At 41.3% G+C, this 22,948-nt stretch overlaps 1 protein-coding gene across 4 annotated transcripts in view; it reads right to left on the reverse strand.

Moving 5' to 3' along the window:
- Positions 1-22,948, reverse strand: part of LOC111864749 (MAGUK p55 subfamily member 5) — a 282,694-nt gene that overhangs the window by 238,129 nt on the left and 21,617 nt on the right. The window contains exon 1 of one of the 4 annotated variants that reach the window (XM_023852246.1): positions 19,975-20,031. The exons of 2 other annotated variants lie outside the window; for them this stretch is intronic. The gene's annotated coding sequence lies outside the window, so the exon portion shown is untranslated. Of the gene's footprint in view, positions 1-19,875; positions 19,947-19,974; positions 20,032-22,948 lie in introns of those variants that run through there. One more of the 4 variants, XM_023852243.2, reaches the window with a different exon arrangement.

Raw genomic sequence — 22,948 nt, forward strand, 5'->3', positions numbered from 1 at the left:
TTTTACAAAATGTCCACTGAGACGCAAGATGCTAAGATTTGAAAGCCAATGCCTCAGATGATAATGTATACTAATGCCGTCGCATAGTGCACAAATGAAAGCCAGACCACGTTCATGCCAGCCCCTCTTCATGCAAACCCTTCTACGGAAAAGGTGTAAATAAACTTCGTGTGCAGATGCGTCGAAATGTGATATTCGGTCTTTCCAATCATCCCTTACCGTGGCGTCCGTATGGTGAATGTCCTCTGGGATTGCCCTTTCGTGCCTCTCTTGCAATAATTTTTGGCACGTGACGGTTGCTTTGATATTAATGCCATATAAAGCCGTAAATTTTATATTTTAAATAAACACGTTTAGAAGTGTTGACAGTAATTAAATGTGCTATTACCTGTACTTCAGGACCTATACCGTAAGACGCGGTAGGTCTACTGGCCGCAGAAAAGTTTATTGCTCTTTTCCTGTTCCGTAATTTAGAGATTTCAGAAAATTTCCAAGCCCTGGCGAAGGGATGGGAGCGTACGTTTCGATGGCTGTTGTTCTAGATGTTCATTCACTAAACAACGAAATAAGCGTATGCACAAGAAAAACTCTCGCACAAAATTATAGGACGGCACAGAGTTTAATTATATTTCTCAGTGTAAAGGAATAAAAGATAGTTAACTACATAGCACATGATTTTCCCAATGAACTGCTGGCTCTCAGCCGATAAAGAATTCCCCAACTTTTAAGGATCCCAGAAGTTCATCATGATGTTAACAAAAACCCAACACTAGACTCGACCCAGGCAATACCTCTGTACATTATATATTTATTATCAATCTTCATATCGTCACGTAACCGGAAGCAAAGCATTCGTTTTGTTCTTTCATTACTCATCAGTGCTCCCATAAGAATGCAGAGATAACTTAAACCAGGCCACAAGCACTTACACTTCCATAATTTCAGTCTTCCCGCGCCCCCCCGCCCAACCCTCACGCTCTCATACAACTCCAACTAACCTCTGCAGTTAACAGAACGCGGATAAATTATCCACGAACTTCGTAATTCAGAACTCTCTCTTTCAGTGAAATTTTGTATGTATTTCACATGGGACAGCTGTTTTATGGCTGAGGGTTTTACAACCGGGACACGTGACATGTAACAACTCGATTTACAGTCACACAGCTTCCCGTCTTGTCCCTACGAAATTCAAATACTAACCTGATCCTAGAGTCCTACGATTCCATGTAACTATCATAGAGCATAAACCGAGTTAATCTAATTATTCGCCGAGTTATGTCTTTTCACATATAACGCCATGTTGTCCGTCGAAAGTCGACAGATATTTCGGAGGAACATGTCGCCTCCATCTTCGGGGTCGAGTAATAAGGTAAGCAAGAAGCCAGCATGAAGCAGGTAGCAAGCTTTTCTTGCTGGTTTCTTGCTTGGCTTGTTCCTTGACACTGTAGATGGATGTAACATGTTCCTTCGAAACATCCGATGACTATCGAAACCTCTGTCAGACCGCGGCCCGGTAAATTCGTTTTTTTTTTTTTCTATAAAACGAGTGCCCGGTATAATTGATCTCAGGGCTCGGTACCGGGCCGCGGCCCGGCGGTTGAGAAACACTGTTTTAGAAGATAAAACTTTACATATCCATCGCTGTGAGAACCTCAGCCTGTCGAGAGGCTGAACTAAGAACCCCAACCGTTACTCGTCCTCATATGAAAAGAAAATAACAATTTACTTGGCCAATAAAATTCGTCCTTTTACGGAACCCTAAAATACGTGTATATTACCATATACAAGTACACAAAATCTAACCATTGGGTCCTGCCCCGAGCAAGTTTAACCAATATAGGATTAGAGGTTCTCACAGCGGTGGTTATGTGGAGTTCTGTCTTCTGGAATATTATGCCATGTAGTCCGTAGAAAGTCAACGGACTTTTCGGATGAACATGTCACCTCCGAAACGTCGGTTAACTTTCAACGAATTACACGTACTTATATTCCATGAGATAAACTATTCAGGTTTAATCCATTCAACATTTTTGCACCCTACTTCACTAAGATACAGTTTAATATTATCTTCTAATACACGCCTAACTCTATCAAGTGGTATCTCTTGTGATGTTTCCCAACTAAATATTTCAAGCATTTATCTTTACACGTTCAAACCCACTGCAGTCCCAATAATTCAACCATCCTATAAATATTAGGTGAGATGTGTAAATTATGAACCTCCCACTGCGTAACTTTCTCCGTCCTCATATTACTCCCTGTCTCTTAGGTCAAAATGTTCTCCACAGTGCATTTTACGCCATACCTATATGTTCCAATACAGGCCAGTTCCATCCAGCTTCCAATCTCTTTCTAAGATTCGTCACAATATCATATTTACATTTCTTTCTTGGTCTTCCAAGAGGTTTTCGCAGTAACCTAGAATGCAATTCATCTTAAACCCCTTGAAATTACAATCTTAAACGTATGAAATACGGAGTCTGAATAACTCTGTCGGTATAGCGACGGGATACGGACTGGACGGTCGGGTTCAATTTCCGGCAGGGGCAAAATATTTCTCTACCCAAAAGCGGCCGAGGCGTGAAACTCATCACTCACCTCCATCCAATGCCGGGGTCAAGAATGGTCGAGCTTTCTCTTCTCCTCTATACGTCTCAGTGTTTAATTAATGAAGCACAGGGACGACTTTATATTTTAACGTTAACAGTACGAAATGACATGTGTAAATCACAGAACTTGTTATGTAAGATCACAGACTGCCCACTTGCGTTCGCTAGGCTACATCCCTTTTAGGTCGACACTTTGTTTTGAAACAGTATACAAACTGGAACTGTATGGGTCTCGGTTTAATTTCACGTCTTGTTGTTGCCTTGAAGCTGGGTTTGTGACGCAGGGCATGAAACCGACTCAACCTTCAGCTGCCCACAGTGAGACAGCATGACCTCACCACTACATACCGAATTGCTGCATTGGCGGCTCGCCCCTCAGACTCCATATATTCCACCGCTTCATGTGGTGCGAAGGGTCCCGGCTTTGTTCCTAAGCTCGCAAACCGATTATCCTGTTTGACTTTCTGTTGCTCTTCTGTACTTCCAGGACAATGCTGGGATAGTAATAACAAGAAGTTCTGGGAAGGACTAATCCCCTACTTTCCTTCATACGACACGGATCGCATAGAAAACGACGCGTCCAACAATTCTTATGTATATTCGTTGCAGGGAAAACGTTTTTAATGAGCTGTTGCCTAGCAACAATAGGGGATTTTTACCGACCCGTTGCCTAGCAAAGAGAGGGAGATTCACATAAAGACACAGACATGGTAAGGTAAGGTAAGGTAAAGTTCTCCCTGTGCTTAACTAATTGAGCAATGCGCCATAAAGACGTATGGGGAACTAGATGTATAGATCCACATTTTTCTTGACCTCGACAACATTTGGAGCTGGGTGGTCAGCTTCACGTCCCTGCCGCTTTACCCTATGGGAAAGAGCCCCCGTTACCCATTGGATAGGAGGTTGGGTGGGCCCCAGTGCTGGTCTGGACGACGTGGAGAAGAGAAATTTCTTGGCCCTACCGGGACTCGAAATCCGACCCCTCGGTCGCCCAGCCGTAGCCAGTCTCTATACCGACTACGCTATTCAGACACAGACCGACAGGAGGGATATATGAAGAACGCGGTAAAGAGAGACTCATATGCCATGATATAAATACCAAGTTTCGTAAATACTGGTTCAGCCATTGAAAAGCTGGAGGGGGGTGGAGGTAGACACATAAAGACAACACCGAGATCGCACCTACTTTTATTTCTTCATAATAAGGAATGTAGCCTAAAAATAGGCCACAGCAGTTTGCTCCTTCATCTTTTCTAATTCAAAATTTATAACCATGCTCTCCTTCGACTCTACATAATCAGTGCATTTGAAAACGCGTTACTAAATAAACTAAGAAACAAACGACCTACTGTCAATGTAGGTTACATTTCGTATTATGGTCTGGCAAAAACATAATGCCTATACTTGTACGTTTGTCCGGCTACTTAAATAACCTGCGGGGCATGCGGTAGCATTATGCTACAAGCCGGAAGGTCGCGGGTTAGAGCCCTGATGAGGTTGATTTTTCAATTTACCTAATCCTTCCAGCTGCACTATGGCCCTGGGATCGACTCAGCCTCTAACAGAAATGAGTACCAGGAATCTTCCTGGTGGATAAAGAGCGGCCGACCCACAAGGCAGACATCACCGCCATCTGTGAGCCGACTGTCTAGAAAATGTGGGAGCGACGACGTCTCACAACCGTATGGGCCTTCACGGTCTGCTATAGGGATAGCTTTACTTTTATTTTATTTAAATAAGCTGCACAAACTGCAGACCATCCTCAGATAAATGAGGCTCGGTAGAATGATTACGACGTGGATGAAAGTGACCGTGGCTTGTTTCAAGGATCTGTCCACAGATTGGTCCACGGTGCCTGAGGGAAACCAATGAAACCCGGCAGAACATACCCGGTACCCTGGCCGGCATTCTCTCCACGACTCTTCTGACTGAAAAGCAATTATTCGGCATTAGGCCTCCTAATCATCTGCTGCCTTTATCAAGCTCGATATACACGACTTGAGACAAGTATCTCTTGGAGCTGCGATGCGGCCATCAGAGGGGATTTCATCTCACATTTCTTCACATTGTGCGCTTCTTTATGTGTTGCGTACAAGACTGCTTTCGTCACGGCGCGGACTTAGAAATTTCTTGAAACAAAATGTCACCGTAAGATATACGCAGTTCTTCATAAGCAAAATACTTCAGAGTGCAGAACATCAAAGGCTGTTATAACTGTTCCAGACGGCCGTGCCATAGCTCAGGCGGTTCTACCGCGGCGGCCCGGGTTCGAGCCCGGGTCAGGTCATGTGGGATTTGTAGTGGACTAAGTGGTACTGGGGCTGGTTTTCTCTGAGTATTTCGAGTTCCTCTGCCAATTCGAATTTCAGCGCTTGCTCCACAATCACCATCATCATCATTATCATCATCTATCATCTGAGACTGGGACAACAGCCTAAACAGTGGCCGCAGTACCAAGTGAATTCAATATCACCCCATGAGGGGAAAAAAGAAAGCATTCCAGTCTAGATTAGAGGAATAATGAATGGAGAAACGAATAGATGGACGGTGGATTCATGGGTGGAGGGCCGTCTGTTGAGCCATTACAAACAGACAAACAGATTTTAATGTGAGTACACATACATTAAACTTTACTGAAATCGATAGGTTACATTGGAACTTGGCTCGACTCTGCTTGAGAGAGCAATCTTTAAACCGCGACGCTCGTGATACTGCTGCAGGCAGGCTCCACTAAACTATCTCCCGTTGCTCCTAGCAACCACTGACCACACTCCAGTACCGCAACTCACACTGCCTAATCGGAACGGAATCGAGACCGAGGAGTGCTTCTTCTCATAGTCTTGTTTTTTCTCCCTCCGTTTATCATATTCCGAGATACCTTTAAATTTCCATATTATTCCCCCCCCCAATCCACCACTGAAATATCTGTTTCATTCCTTCACGTCTGTTCTAATTACATTAATGTCTTCTTATACCTCTGTATATCCCATTCATACTGAAGGGAACAGATCTGGAATGAGCCGGGATAGATCAGTCGGTATAGCGATGAACTATAGGCTGGAAGGCCGGGGGTCGATTCTCGGCAGAGACAAGAAATGTTTCTTTTCGCAATCGTAGTGTCCAGACTGGCTCTTGGGCCCACCTGTACTCCTACTGAGGCTTCAATCACGGGCGGTAAAGCGACCAGGGTGTGAAGCTGACCACTAACCTCTATCTAGTGCCGAATAATGGAGCTGTACGTCCACTCCTCCACACATCTTCATGGCGTGGTGCTTAATAAATTAGTTAAGCACAGGAAAAACTTTAATTTTTACATAACACAAATTACCTTATTATTTTATGCGTCCTGAAGTTCAAGTCCTTTCTAGATGCAACCATTCTAAATATACATAAAATTAAAAAACAAACAATCCATTTTCCCTTAAACGCTCACTCTGAAGCTGTAGAAAAACCAATAATCTTGAGTGGCTGAAAAACTGGCTGGTACTCAAAAAGGACTTAGCTGCACAGAGTTAGTTAGTTAGTTAGTTAGTTAGTTAGGCCCATACAGGCGCATGATAGAAGGAATTTCTGACTTACAGAGTGAGCCCTGGATTTGCTACTTTTCCGCCTGACATGCATATAAAAATTCGGATTACAGAGAAAAGCATGTTCAAACATCAAGTTATGTAAGATCACGGTCAACACAAAAATATTAACACAACTTGTTCTGTAATTAAACTCAAATGAATTAATCTGCAGTGAACTAGATATTTTCCTCTCAAATCATAATTTTATCTTGATATTTAAAATTTCGTATTCAGCATTTCACGAAGGCTTTATATTACAGCAGTAAAGCGACAGCTCACCCAGCAGGTGGCAAGGCAATATAGGAATACAGGCTGTATGATGTTGGGTGCGGCAGAATTCACTTTCAAAACGCTGTGTCTAAACAGTTGTCTATAAATTCAAAATTAGCTGCGGCAGTAGAAAACGCGACAGTGCACAATAAATTCATGGGAAGAGAAGGAATTAATCCTGTCTGGATCCATTTGAAGGTTTACATATACAAGACTGGATTCAGGCACACTCAAGAAATGAGTCAACAAAAGCTTTGAAGAGAGCAGTCTTCTGGGATGTGGCGACGTGTAGGTATTGTGTTAACCGACGTTTCGGAGGAACGTATCGCCTCAATCTTCAGGGTAGAAGAAAAGAGAAGAAAATCCGCAAGCGAAGAGCTGGTGCGAGCATGCGGATTTTCTTCTTTTTTTCTTCTACCCTGAAGATGGAGGCGATACGTTCCTCCGAAACGTCGGTTAACACAATACCTACATGGCGCCACATCCCAGAAGACTGCTCTCATCATAGTCACCGCAGTGAAAACCTCATATCTTACAACAAAAGCTTTGTTTACCTACTTAGGTCATGGAAGCTGCTATCTGCATACAATAGTGTTGTCATATTCCAAGAACCAAAGGAACTACACAGGAGGAATAAATAGTACAACCCATGAGCCTGTTTACACTCTAACTTGAATTAATTGATACAAGGAAAATTATACCTTCCATGGGAATGCAACACAAAAGAAGCACTCAAACACTTGGAAACAATATGGCGCAAATACAAAAAATGTCATGATCAGACATATAATGTGATACAACAGATCCATGTAGAACAAATGAATTGTATAGAACTTCATGAAGCTAGAAGAAAGAAATTAACAGGCAGTACTTTTAATTTGCAAATTAAGGTCCATGGCAGAACTGAACGTGAAAAACTGTAAATATGAATAGTGCACAGAAAAAATGGATAGCGCAAGGCTAAAATTGATGTCAATCTTTTTCACAGTTTCCTGCCTTTAGGCTTTCACCGTGGTTAATTATTGACGTTAATAGCCACCAATGGATTTCCTGTATGGCTTGTTTTTAATTATAATATAAAGAATTCTTGCTTCCTTTTAATTTCTTTTGCCTCATCCCTTGCTTCTTTAATGGCCTGTAAGGAAACTCTTTTACTTTGCCTCTTCTTCCTTTGGATAGTTTAATACTTCTTATCTTTAGCATTTACCATTAAATTATTGTACTAAGAGGTTTGGATCTCCATTTGTTTTCTTTCCATTTCTCTCAGTGTAACCGATCTCCAGCTCAAAGTTCAAACCAGGATCTTCCAAGTACAGTGCAGGAACATTAGCTACTGTACTGTACTGTATATAGGCAAAGGTAAAGCTGTCCCTGTAACAAGCCATTAAGGCCCATAAGGGTCTGAGGGGTCAAGGCTCCCATATTTCCTAGACAATTGGCTCACAGATGGCAGTAAGGTTGTGAGCCTTATGTGCCCTCTGCCCTTTACCCCCCAGGAATCTTTCTGGTACTCATTTCTGTTACAGGCTGAATCAACTCCAGGGCCATATTGTGACTGGAAGGATTAGGTAAATTAAAGAAAGTCAGTCACTTCATCGGGACTAGAACCCGCGACTTTCCAGCTTGCAGCATAGTACCTCAATGAACTACGCTACCACATGCCCCCACTGTACTATGTTTAGTGTAACTAATCTAAAATGGCAGTCTTCTGTTCAATGTAAAGATCCATTCTTATGGATTCCTTGATAAATTTATGTAACCCCATGTTTTATCGCAGATTTTAAAAGTATCAGGATATCATGCTATTCCTCAGAGAATTTTTCCAAAATCTCTCATGTTTTTGGGAATCTCCTCCATAAGCCATACTTAAATGCCATGGGGATAGGCCCATAAGAGAATTATCAAATTGGTGGGATTCTGCTGATCAGCAAGATGACTGGTTATGACAAATGCATACAAATATCCAAGCCTTGGAAATTTTTGAACCATGACCCCAGCATTACTTTTACCCAAGTCTCTGCACAGAATGGACAGAGAATCAGGCAAAATTTTTACTGATGTTACAACCATTTAGCAAAAAAAAAAAATAGATAAATTCTCAGTCATTTTCTGTCCACCTTTCTTATTCAATAAGGAAACGTAGATTTAGAGGTAATCTTGTCTTCCTCTCTGTCACAGTAACATTCAAATAAATTCAATTCCATATTTTTACTACACATTTTAAAAGTTACTGAATTTGGTAACACAGTATGAGTATCTACAATTCCAAATTTACCCGAATGGGAAACAAATCTGAATATAAGACAACTGCACATTAAGAAACATGTATTCATTTCATGCTGTTACTACAAGCAAAGACATGAAAGCTAATAAGCATCAGAAAACATTTAATACATGATATTTATTAGGCTCATTTCCTTCTTGAAGTCACTGGCCTTCATTTAGTTTCCTCAGACACTCTTATTTTCATCATCCCTATCATCTGCCTTCACAGTTCACATCTTCTTTCTCACATTCATTGCTCACACACTCACATTCACTGCCATTACTCCCACATTCTTCCTAATCCTCCAACAGAACACCATCCATCCTTCTGCCCATTTCATTAGACATACAACACTTTTTAAATCTCCTCACTGTCATATATGGAAAGATCCACTGCCATGATGTCCATGGCACAGCAGCTGTGAACTTGACTCCTTTATTTTCTCACTTGGTGTAAGAACTGTACATACACCAAGTCATTCAGAATACAACTGTTTCATATTGATCAGTAAAATGTTTACCCATTACACATTAGGCCTTGTAGCTGTGAAGTCATCCCTCTAGGTATGACTGCATTGCCTGAATATCAAAAATGACTTCCAATGTTAAATGACTTTCAAAAGTCATCCCAGCACAATCATTCTTCATATTCCCAGCATATTCTGGTGTTCTCCTCCATAAAACTTGAAACCAGCCTCTCATGAGTTTATTGAGTCACCAATCTCTTGGTATGACATCGGATTATTATTCAACAGTTTTCAAATTTACTATCATATATGGTAACAGTTTCATGCCTTCTGGTAATACTGTCAATATTACAGTCACTCATAATCTTTCTCACTGCCTTACACTTTCATGATAACACATTTTACACCCATGTAACTGGATGGCATATTGAATAACATTAGTGTGTCACCAGCATTGCCTATATGGGTTAGTAAATAATTGTTTGCTTTCATAAACTGAATAATATGTTTCTCAAAAGATAGAAGGTACTTGTCAAAGTCTGATGGTAACTTCTGGCAAAGTGAAGTCCTTTGCATAAGGAAAACCTGTTTCTCTATAAGAATCATACAAAACATACCCTCTGTTGGCCTTAAATTCCTGCCACTTGAAATTCAGTATCCTTACAATTTCTCATGCTTCGAGTTCAATGATGTCACACAAAATTGGCATTCCATTCTGCCTTAGAGTCCAGACAAACATATACCATCTTTTCTGCAATTTCATAAAACCAACAAATTTCAGTGCCACTGAATAATTATCACGTACAAATGGCATTCTTAATTTCCTTGTTCTGTACTTTCCGCCTCTGGATGTTTGCTGTAGAGACACTATACTTGCTTTGAGATTCACAGCTGATTCGCATTGCATATTTAATCTTCTAATTCTAACTGCACCTGATACTTTTGTACAGAGAGTCCATGATGTGGGGCAAATAGAAATACATACAGCTGAGCAGTTAGTATTAGATCCTAGTCCTACACTGAAGCTGAAATTGCTACTGTAAAGTTGGTATATATCATCAGGTAGTAATAAAATTGTGGCAGAAGCGATTCAAGCAGGAGGTGAAATATTACGGTCTGAGATCCATACACTCATTAATTCTATTTGGAATAAGGAAGAATGCCTGATCAGTGGAAGAAATCTATTATTGTACCAATTCAAAAGATGACTGATAAAATTGATTGTAGTAATTATTCTGGGATATCAGTGTGATCAACTTCATACTAAATTTTATTCAATTCTTCTCTTAAGGTTAAGTCCATAAATATATGAAATTATTGGGGATCATCAGTGTGGGTTTCGACATAACAGATCAACTACTGATCAGATTTCTTTTGCATTCGTGAGATTCTGGAGAGAAAATAGGAGTACAATGAGACAGTACATTAGCTATTTGTAGACTTCAAGATTCAGTTAGGAGGGAAGTACTGTACAATATTCTCATAGAGCTTGGGGTACTCTTGAAATTAGTTGGGCTGATTAAAATGTGCTTAAGGAAACACATAGTAAAGTCCATATAAGTAAATATTTAACGGATCATTTTCCTACCAAAAATGGTCTAAAACAAGGAGATGCTTCAACATCACTGCTCTTAAACTTTGCTTTAGAATATGCTATTAGGGTGATCCAGGAAAACCAGATGGGACTTAAATTAAATTGGACATATCAGCTGCTGGTCTATGCTGATGATGTGATCCTACTGGGTGATAATGTAGATGCAATAAAGAATAAACCCAGAAACTTTAATTGATGCTAGTAAGGAGGTTTGCCTAGAAGTAAATGCAGAGAAAACTATGTATATGGTGCTGTCTTGTCACCAGAATGTGGGGCAAAATCATGGCATAAAGATAGATAACAGACGCTTTGAAAATGTGGCAAAGTTTAAATGTTTGGGAACGACAGTAACAAATCGAAACTTGATTCAGGGGGAAAATTTAAGAGAAAGTTGAATTTGGATAATGCTCCTACCATTAAGCGCAGAACATTTTATCTTCTCGTCTGCGGTATAAAAACATAAAAATTACAATATAAAAACTATAATTTTGCCTGTGGTTCTGTATGGGTGTGAAACTTGGTCTGTAACATTAAGGGAGGAACATAGACTGAGGGTGATTGAGAACAGGGTGTTCAAGAGATTATTTGGACCAAAGAGAGATGAAGTGACAAGAGGTTGGAGGAAACTGCATAATATAATTTTGCATAATATAATTTGTATTCTTCACTGGATATACAGTACCCTTTATATAACATGAATGATCAAGTCAAGGAGGATGAGATGGACAGGGCAAGTAGCTTGCATGAGAGCGAAGAGGAATGCATATAGGATATTCGTGGGAAAGACAGAAGGAAAGAGACCACTAGGAAGACCAAGACATAGGTGGGCAGATAATATTAAAATGGATTTTAGGGCGATAGCATGGGGTGGTATGGAGTGGTTTGATCTGGCTCAGGATAGGGACCAGGTGAGGGCTCTTGTTAACATGGTACTGAACCTTCAGGTTCCATATAACGCTAGGAAATTCTTGAGTAGCTACACAACTGGCGGCTTCTCAAAAAGGGCTTTGTTCCATAAAGTTAGTTGGTTGGTTAGTTAGTTCACTTTCTGGCTTGCTATACCATGCACAACGTCACACAAACTTTGGTACCCATCAACTCAAATTTTAAAGTATTAAGTATACCAGTATTAAAAGTTTAACTCTCAAATTTATGACTTCATTTTGTCTCTCTTGAAACAAGAAAATATATTCCATCATCAGCTAAATATGGTAGATAATTTATGACCCACGGCTGCTGCAGAAGGCTTTTCATGTCCAGCTGAAGAGCTTGACTTACATTCACATTATATCCTACAGTCCTTCAGTAATTCCCAAATGATTCTCAACCGTAATATCCTCATAAGAATGAATGTTTTCAGAAATAAAATAAGGCTGGAAAGAATGATGAAATTGTTTTATAAGTTTTTTGTACTCCCACTGTCTTCTGTGCTACACATAACTGAGTAATAACAACAGTTCCCTTGCATGAATTCTGTCCTTGAATCCAAACCATTCCATGGTGTCATCTCTGTTGACATAATACTAGGAATTTCATGGAAGCAAAGTCTACTCACTCTAAACATAATAATAATGCCACCATTACAGATTAACACTGCTGTAGGCTTCTCACCCACACTGAGCCCACTAAAGCAGGAACGCAGCTCACTGCAATATGTGAGGTCTGAAGTTCTCATATCAGTGAATATGAAGACTGGAGTATTCTGGGATGTCTCAATAATGTGGCATCCAATCCCAGTAAACTTCAGTCTTTGTTACTATATTACGATTCTCCCTCATTGGAAGTGGGCACAACAAAGATACAGTTGTCCCTGTACTTAATTAACCTTTTGCTAAATATTGTTCTCTGATGACTTTCCTAAAATAATGCAATTGTAAGGTAAAAATATGAAGAACAAAACTGCAACAAAAATGCTTTTCCATAGCCCACTGAATGAAATCAAACAACACAGCAAAAGGAGAGCATTTACTTCTTCATGTGGATGAAAGAGTAATATTGCACTATATGGTAATGGAGGCTTATTCGACTTCAGCCAATATGGCAGCAATAGTGGTATATCTCCAAGAATTTCGCACTAGATGAAGGCGAAAGATCAGTTTCAAGCTCTGGCCAGTTAACCCCTGAGATAAGAGCTCCAGTTACCAACTGAATATGAGACTAGGTCCCACCAAGAAGTAGTCTAGAAATCCCTGCCTGTGCTAGGGATTGAACTCTGATTATCCATTCTGTACCCATCACTATACCGATGGAGGCGCTCCAGCTTGCTCTAGCTTGAGCCATGTATTTTTAAGTATGGCACTTACGTATAACTTTCTGAGGCACTGATTCACAACCTGCAGCTCACTGAAATTATAACTATACCCTTGTCAGATTTTCTTGTGTGGTCAGTGACTATGCTATGATTTTAAGGATAATATGAATTATACATACAATGCACAATATTAAAACGTTTGAGTACCAGATTTATCAGCACTAGAAGACCTACCCTGATGTAACACACATAAAAACAGTGCAGACGAAAATAAATAATACATAAAGTATTACTTCATATGTAATACAACATAAATTACAAAGAAATAAAGGATCCATTTAAATTTGGTAAGAGAAGAAGAAGAAGAAGAAGAAGAAGAAGAAGAAGAAGAAGAAGAAGAAGAAGAAGAAGAAGAAGAAGAAGAAGAAGAAGAAGAAGAAGAAGAAGAAGATTATGTGTAGCCTATTTCTTGTCTCTCCAACCCACCTACATGCCCAGTCCATCATAACCTCCTACTAGCCATTTTAACAATATTAGGTGGCCTGAGAGCATCATGAAATTCCTTGCTATGTAATATCATATCCCTAGCAATCCAGTCCATAGCACCACATTCTACTTCACATGTCCGAGGCCCACCATAACATTTCACAATTTCCCATACAGGTTTGCTGTAAGGTTGACGTACTTGCACCACATAGGGAAAATGTTCTTAATGCTCTGTTGGCTCAAGTGAAATAATTATTTTAATGCTAGTGGGGTGGGACTAAGTCCCTTGTGCGGCCACTTCTGGTCTATTGTACCAGCCCCAGATGATAAGTGAGCGTGATTGTGGAGTAATTGGTGGAATGAAGATTGGCAGGGGAAACCGCTTGAGCTATGGCGCGGCCTTCTAAGTGAAATAATTAATATCTCATTAAAGTGAATCTTCATCAAATCCTGCGAGCATTCATCTGGCCTTGCATCCTACTGGATTCACTACAAGGTCACAAGCAAAATAATTCTGAAACTATAGGTAATATCTATTATATTTCTGTCAATGAAACATTATTTCCAACAGGGAGAGTGTTGTCTAGGACGACATGTTTCAGCACATGTATGCCATTTTCAGGTCAGGCTTTTAGTTATAATTATTCTATCATATAATTAGAATAAATTTTCCACGTAAACCGAGAGGCAAACAAAATATAAGAAATTCTGGAACACACAAAAATTTTATTCCACTAATCCATTTGCCTCTACGGGTCCTTTACGTCGTTCTTGATCTTCATTTCTTCCATTTTAATTCAGATTCAAAGACTGAGTGCTACATGCCAGACCCGCCTTTTAAAAGCGCTTAAAACTGTTCTTTTCATACATTTCTGGGCTCCCGCACTTCAATCTGTTTAGGTAAATTATAGTTTTATATTCTCCAATTACATCCTTTTAAGCGAGAAAGTGTTAGCTTTTGTAATATCAGTAGAAGAAACATAGATGAACATTATTTTCGGTGGCAAGTCATGCTTTAAGTTATTATGGAATTACTTTTCATTGTGGTACAAATATCTTCCAAGATTTTTTCACATTGTATGCTTACACCTTTTTCTAACAAAATGTTCATTGGCGCTATATAATCGGTATCTGTTATTTATTATCCTAATTTCCCAAACAAAAGAAATAAGCTTCCAACTCATCTCATACTTAACGACTGAATTATTACACAGTGAGGTAAATTCCAGGCTTAGTTAGGGTACTCTGTGCAACTATTTTTTTACAATGCTGGGAAATAGGAGCCGGGATAGCGGGATAGTGACTGGCTACGGGTTGGACGACCGAGAGGTCGGAGTTCGAGTCCCGGCAGGATAAAAGAATTTTCTCTTCTCCATTCCGTCCAGACCGACTCTGGTGGTCCACTCAACCTCCTGTCCAATGGGTACCGAGGGCTATTTCCTCGGTGGTAAAGTGGCCAGGGCGTGAAGCGGACCACTCACCTCCAGCTAGTGCCGAGGTGAAGAAAATATAGATCTATATATCCACTCCCCCATACGCCCTCATGGCGTAGTGCTTAATTAATTAAGCGCAGGGATAACTTTACTAGTGCTGGAAAATGGAAACAGAGACGCGGCGCAAACTATCTCCATCGTGATGTTAATTCTGCACCGCATTTAACAGCTGTAAACATCGCCCGAATTACTGTGTAATAATATTTGATGATACGAAATATGTTCATTAGTATCTACTGTAAGTTCCTGCCGAGACTATGTAATTTAATTTGATCGTAAGCCAGATTAGTACTAGCAGGGAATCTCGGTAAGGTATCTTGATCCGTAACGATCTGGAAAGCAGAAGTGATGGCAACTGACAAGTAGTTTAAGAAGCTCAGTACTGAAAGCGACATCGCTCGATAACGTACAGCATCCGACACGCAGTACTCGGGATCATTGCCAGAATTTACTATCCGAGAGCCAATTATTTATTAAGCGAGGTCGTGGAAACACAACGACGACGATTTTTAATTGCCTCAGTACCAATGACAAATGTAAAATGTAAAGCTCCATTATGCTGAATAATTATACACATTCAAATGAATTCATGAAGCACGTCTAGACAGCAAACCGCTTTCCTTACATCAGATCTCCATACGAAGACTGATTATAGGATCGACGAAATGGTGAAATATGGTGGATATTTTGAAGGGACTGATCGTGATCTACTAGAAAGTAGGTCTATTATATCACACATATTTTATAAATGGTACAAAATTCACGGCAATATTCACTCATGGAGAAAGATAACCTGAATCTCGACAGTACTAAATGGTGCAGAGAGTCACTGTTACACCACACTGCAAGATACGTCTGAAAATTCTCGAGAGGTACGTCATAACTTTTCGGAAGACTTCGTATACTGTTCACAGCAATCAGTGACCACCTATTTCTGTGTGTCCATCTGTTGTTTTGGGTCCGTCCAATTTGAAACTCCTTCGGCGCCAATGAGTGCCAACCTGCTTCGCAGTGTCCGACTCTTGCTATATAATCCTCATGATTTCCGGTTCCTCTCTCAACAATGATTCATAATTCGTCAGGTTTCAGATCATTTTCATAGCAATAAGTCAATGCCTAATTCTCTGTATGAGTCCGTTGCTGTAATCCAACGGATTTTACGTCGTTAGTCAACAATGCCCATTGCGGCGGCCGGGGTTCGATCCCGGGTCTGGTCAAGTGGGATCTGTGGTGGACAAAGTGGCGCTGGCGCAGGTTTTCTCCGAGTACTTCGGTTTCCCCTGCCAATCTTCATTCCACCAATTGCTCCACAATCACCATCACCTATCATCTGGGGCTGGTACAATAGGCCAGAAGTGGCCGCACTGCAAGGGACTTGGTCCCACCCCAATAGCAATAAAAAAAATAATAATAGTCAACAGTGAGCCAGCACCGGCTGATGCTGTGATCCATCGGATATAGGCTCTGCTTTGCAACCACTATAGGCACTTGTTCCGCAATGTCCGACCTCTTCTATAATCCGGCATACTTCAGCCAACGTCTCCTTCCTGCGTCACCTGCCGTTTCAATTTATCCGATTTCAGCTCCGTTTTCTGCCACTGTGTGGCTTGCAGTGCTATTCCCTTTCGTCCCTTTGTCCGTCTGCATTGTGTACCTTATTCTTGGATGTACGGAATTTGAGAGCATTTAGTATTTAAAGCCCTTTCCAAAACGTAGAGAAACACAAAACTTTGTTTTAAATAGTAGATCGTATATGGATATTCAATTAAGAGGTATCCATACTTTATATGGTATAAAGGTAAAATAAGATAAAAGGTAAAGTTATTCATCCCTGTGTTTAATTAAGCATCATACCATGAAGGCGTATGGGGATTGGTTGAATAACTCCACCATTCTTGACCTCAACACCAGATGGATGTGGGTGGTTAGCTTCAAGCCGCTGCTACTGTACCCCTGTGGAAATCCCCTCCCCCCATAACCCCCATTTTGAAAATGTATCAGATGATTATGTGTCATTAAAGAGCTTGGGTGTTTCTGGTCCGAATTTTCTTCAGGATTTTTTTTTGAGGTAATACCTTTGCTACGTTGCACACATTCCCTGCCATGTTTCAGCTAATATCAGCCAAAATATAAATTCGGGCAAATTCACTGGCTCAGTAAATTTTCTTCTATTCGGTTCCGTAAATTTTGGTAGCTCTTGCTATCCACGGGTTAGACCTGTCTGTTCTTGTATTATACGAACACTTGTCTTCGTCCTCATGAAACTCTACACATTCTTACAAGGCTAACAGTGTTTACATAAACCGTACCTTCTAAATTACGAATTTGTAATTATTTAACTAGTAATCAACAGACAAAAGAATCCCTTGTAAAATGTGACCACTAAGTACTAGGGTAAAGTTAAAATTATCCCTATGCTTAGCTAATTCAGCACTACGTCATGAAGGCGTATGGAAGAGTGGATGTATAGATCCACATATTCATGACCTCGGCACTAGCTAGAGGTGAGGGGTCAGCTTCACGCCCCGGCCGCTTTATCCCCGGGGAAAGAGCCCTCGGTACCCATTGAATAGGAGGCTGGGTGGGTCCCAGAGCCAGTCTGGAAGACATGGAGAAGTTAAAATTCTTGACACTACCGGGACTCAAACTGCAATCCCTCGGTCGTCCACCCCGTAGCCAGTCGCTATACCGACTGAGCTATAATTGAAAGAAAAATCCATGGTCATATTATAGCAGCCATACTGTCAGAAATTTCAAAACAGAGATTAGAAACTGATTACTGGACCTTACTCTGAGCCACTCAATCCAATTCAGAAATTACTTCGCAATAATTCGTGTTAATATTATGTTCCCATATACGTTTAGATTTTCCTGACACACATCAGCCAAAATATCACGCATTTAATTTATATATGCACGATTTGTAACGGGGCCCATTGCCTACCCAGCGACTATTTGGGCCAGCGCGGCATGTTTTGATTTTACTGTACTCTTGCGGCGCGAAGAGACTTGGTTCTTGGTATTCAGGCCACAAATGGCCAACTGTAGCAGCCTCGCATGATAGGTGAAGGAAATGGAGAATCTGGTAGCATGAGATATAGCACGGGATACCGAAATGCTCGAAGAAAACCTGCCCCAGTGCTGTACTGTCTACAATAAATCCCGTGTGAATTGACTTGAGGCTGAACCACAGACGCCGAGGTTAAGAGCCGGCGACTAACCGCCTGAGCTATGACACGGCTCGTGTTTTGATCACAAGCCTACCGCATGACCAAGCAGAGGAAATTTCTTTCATTCATTCTCAAAACCGATACTGAATGTCTTGTTAAACAGACAAAATGTTATAAGGAAATACTTCAATTTACTTATCTCCAATAAGAGAGTACTCCTATGGAGGACACATAGTTTCCAACTGCATTATTTGCTATTTTGCGTACATAACTGGCCTTGACATTCAGTCATTTCAGATAGAAATACACTGTTGCAAGCTAATTGCTACACAGATATTATCTACGTTGAATAGTTTTCGGGAAATTCGTCAAATCTTATTTCAGCACCAAACAAAGCAGAGGTTAAACTGATGACTTACTTACTTACGGAGCTGAGCCCTTCTTGAGGAGAAGCCAAATCTGCAGCTACTCAAGAATTTCCCAGCATTTTATGGAACCCGAAGGTTCATCACCGTGTTCACAAGAGCCCTCCACTGGTCCCTATCCTGAGCCAGATCAATCCAATCCATAACATCACATCCTATCTCTCTAAGATCCATTTTAATATTGTTCACCCACCTACGTCTTGGTCTTCCCACTGGTCTCTTTCCTTCCGGCTTTCCCGCCAATATCCTATATGCATTCCTCGTCTCGCCCATTCGTGCTACATGCCCTACCCACCTCATCCTCCTTGACTTGATCATTCTAATTATACATGAAGAAGAGTACAAGTTATGAAGCTCCTCAACGTGCAGTTTTCTCCAACCTCCTGTCACTTCATCTCTCTTCGATCCAAATATTCTCAACACCCTGTTATCAGACACCCTCAGTCCATGCTCCTCCCTTAAGTTATGAAGCTCCCCATTATACAGTTTTCTCCAACCTCCCGTCACTTCATCCCTCTTCAGTTCAAATATTCTCAACACTCTGTTCTCATACATCCTCGGTACATCTCAAAATTAGATTCTTTGACAACTTTTAGTGAAAACAGACCTATTTACAAACCAAAGTCACTGAACTTCATTCAGTACGTTCGGAACCCCAAGGTGAGTACGGATGGACGGAGGTTGGGGAAATCGCAACGTCTCCACTGTGCACGTATTTCATTTATTTCCTGCGAAGGCGAAAACCAAATTATAGTAGACAACTCGGGTCTCTGCATTATCGATCCATTCACTTCCCACAACTTTCAAAAAGCAAAGGCCTCTTGCACGTTGGCAACCTGTTATACGGCTAGGGTACGAACTGAGAAGAGACATGACCACGCTTTGCTACGCCGAGTAGGCCGAAGACACGTGACGACAATCATGAGAGGCGAATTTTTATGGATGAGGAAACGGTCGTGGTTTACTGAAGACACTGGGACTTAAACGGCAAGACTGAGGAAAACCACTGGAATGTACAGGACAGTCGACCGAGGTTAGAATCAGACAACTACGGAACATACTGAGCCGTAAATTTCTGGCACATATTCGGATGGTCGTCAGCTTGAAATCCGACCGGGGACCCACCAGGCAAATATGCCACAGTAGCCTAAAAAATTATGATCCTCCTTCCCACAACTTCCCCTTTTATCGTCGTCTACAGTCACGCTACTACACTGTATTCGGCGCTACAAAACCTCAGAAATTGATACAGATACGTATAATAACCAAAACAAACCTTGAGAACCTGAGCAGAAGCCACCTGTATTGCTTTATTGGGCCCTAATTGGTGGGACGGACTTGAGGGGCGAGGGGCGAAAAAGCAAACCGCACTCACTGTTTTGCTGTCGGTATGACACTGTCACCACCGTCACCACTGCACACGGACTGGACCCATCCAACGCGCGCGCCGCTCCGAGACTGGATGGAATGTGTGCCCGCGAGACCTTGGTGATTGGAATTCCTCTCTCTTTCTTTATTATTATTATTTTTCCTCGCTACAAGCCGCCCAAAGGGCGGCTGCGTCCCAATGTTTTGATGTTCTCACCTTGTTTGAAATGAGGCTTAAGAAATAAAGAAGCTTAAACCAAGAAAGGAAGAAAATTACATGTGAAGTTCAGTTTCATGCGACCTAAGAGACTTACATGGATATGGATAATAGCTGGAGGGGTAAAAATATTGTTCAGACATCTCAGAACCACGCCGTATCCAAATTTGGTAAAGGTGAAAGAAAAGGTAAAGCTGTCCCTGTGCTTAACTAATTAAACACTATGCCATGAAGGGGTATGGGGGAGTGGATGTATAGATCCACATTTTCTTGACCTCGGCACTAGCCGGAGGTGAGTCCTCAGCTTCACGCCCCTGCCGCTTTACCCCCTGGTAAAGGGCCCCTGGTACCCATTGGGTAAGAGGTTGGGTGTACCCCAGAGCCGGTCTGGACGATTTGGAGAACAGAAAATTCTTGAAACTACCGGAACTCGAACTCCAACCCCTCAGGCTTCCAGCCCGTAGCCAGTCGCTTTACCGACTGAGCTATCCCGGCTCTTCAAATTAAATTATCGGAAGTCCCATTGATCTGTAATACTGTTCTTGACTTAACTAACTCCATGGAGCTGAGCCCTTCATGAGAAGGCGCCAGTTGCCCAGCCACTCAAGAGTTTCCCAACAATTTAGGGAACGCGAAGGTTCATTACCGTGCTCACAAGGGCCCTCCGCTGGTTCCTATCCTAAACCAGATAAATCCAGTCCATAACACACCATCGTATCTCTCTAAGATTCATTTTAAAATTATCCTCCCACCTATGTCTAGTTCTTCCTAGTGGTCACTTTCCTTCTAGCTTTCCTATTAAAATCCTATATGCATTCCGTTTCTCCCCGTGCGTGCTACATGCCCTCTCAATCTCATCCTCCTTGATTTGATCATTCTTACTAGGAGAAGAGTACAATTTATGAAGGTCCTAACTACGCTCCTAACTGTACAGTTTTCTCCAAACCTCCTACTACTTCATCTCTCGTCAGTAATAGTATTCTCCTCAATGCCCTGTTCTCAGATACCCTCAGTCTATGTTCCTCCCTTAATGTCAGAGACCACTGCGCTAGACCAGCTAACTAGCCTCTTTCAAACACTTTGATTTATAGTTTCTCAGAAACATATAACTCCAAACTTCTCGGCACGTCTTCCGAAAGGAAACGTCCACTCCCCCTGTCAAATGTTAATGGTCATTCTCAACCAAGGTCTTGAATTTCTTCTTTTACCCTAACTAGAAAAAAGTCGCCAGAATCGGAGCCAGGAAATTGTCCTGTTACAGAGTATTTGCATCACACAGCGGATGTCGAACCTCCAGTGACGTTCCTCAGTCATTTCACGGCGACGTGTATTAGGCGACAGAATGGAACCTCTCATCGAGTTCATGTTGCACCTGCTGCTACGATGAATTTCTGACTGTTCTTACTAAGGATTCCTACACTACCAGTTGCGAACTGATCGCATTTAGAAAAGTATCCTTCCCACACCTATGCCTTGTGCAGGCTAATTCTAACGATCCTGAAGTGACCAGAAAAACAAAAATTTCGGTTAGGGAAGATGTTTTCAAGGCGAGCTTCCTGAGGGTTCACATATGAAAACCTTTTCAGTCTGTTTCGCTTTCACGTTGTTACGTTCCAGCTCCATCAGTCAGTCCTGCGCAAGACTTCATTAATGATTTCTAAATAGACCTAAAGAGGAGTCATTTACTTTTTGGAAGGCCTTGTGGGAGCCAGCTACGTTTAATCATGCGCTAGCCGATAAATGCTGACCACTGTAGCTCCAACGCCCATTGGTTCGCTCGCCGTTAGTGATAACGCACCTCCGACACGCTAGTCATTAATCGCAGTCTAGAAAATATCCGCTGCTACGCAATGGCTTAGTAATCAGGTATCTGTGGAAAGACATTACTACACAGTAACGGATCTGTAGAAGCCGGCGGTTAATATCCGGTCAGCGCCTGAGATACATAGCGTCAACCAGCAGGAGATACAACAGAGGAGGAAAAAATAAGGAACAAGATACAACGAAGTAATAACCGACTGGAATATTGGGAGTGTGTTACAGTGGTTGCAGAAGCTCGTCGGCATGCTCATTATAGTAACAATCAATATTTGTATAAAAGTTTAATACGTGTTTGTCTCTTCAAACATCGACAATCACACAACCTCTATTTCTTGCGCGTCAGTTCCGAATGACTGCGAACATGATGGGCAGTAGATTTTTCGGGATATGTTTGGAGGAACTAAGTACACAGCACACTAGAGAAAACGAGGTAAAACGAAGAGGAATATCCTGGATTCCTTCTGTTAAAGCATTATTCTCATTCAGTTTTGTTCCGCAATTTAAGCAAGAAGGCGAGATGTTATTTGTTGCACCGTAGCAGAGATTCTCGCTTGCTAAAGATTCCACCAATCTGGGCTAGTCTTCTTTACTACTAATCCACGTTTCTTTTTCGCATATTTCAAGACTTAATATCCTATAACTTTTGGAGGGAAATTAAGAGTTTTAATCGGTAATTTGGTGTCAACGAAAATTTTCTGACATAAAGGTAAAAGACAAAGAAACACAGCATTAGATTTTACAGTCACAATCTAAAGTCAAGACTTTTAAGGCGTTAGTTGTTTCAAAGGAGAACCTGCGCAAGAATGCTCAGTTTGTGTTATGTGATGTACGTCTTAGGACAGACGTGTTAAACCAAAAAATATGACAGAATCACGTCTATTTCTTCATATGTGACAATCCGTCACTCATCCACCTCATTGTTTGGATAACCTTGTTTTACTAC

The sequence above is a fragment of the Cryptotermes secundus genome, unplaced genomic scaffold (assembly GCF_002891405.2).
Source record: "Cryptotermes secundus unplaced genomic scaffold, Csec_1.0 scaffold932, whole genome shotgun sequence".
NCBI lineage: Eukaryota > Metazoa > Arthropoda > Insecta > Blattodea > Kalotermitidae > Cryptotermes > Cryptotermes secundus.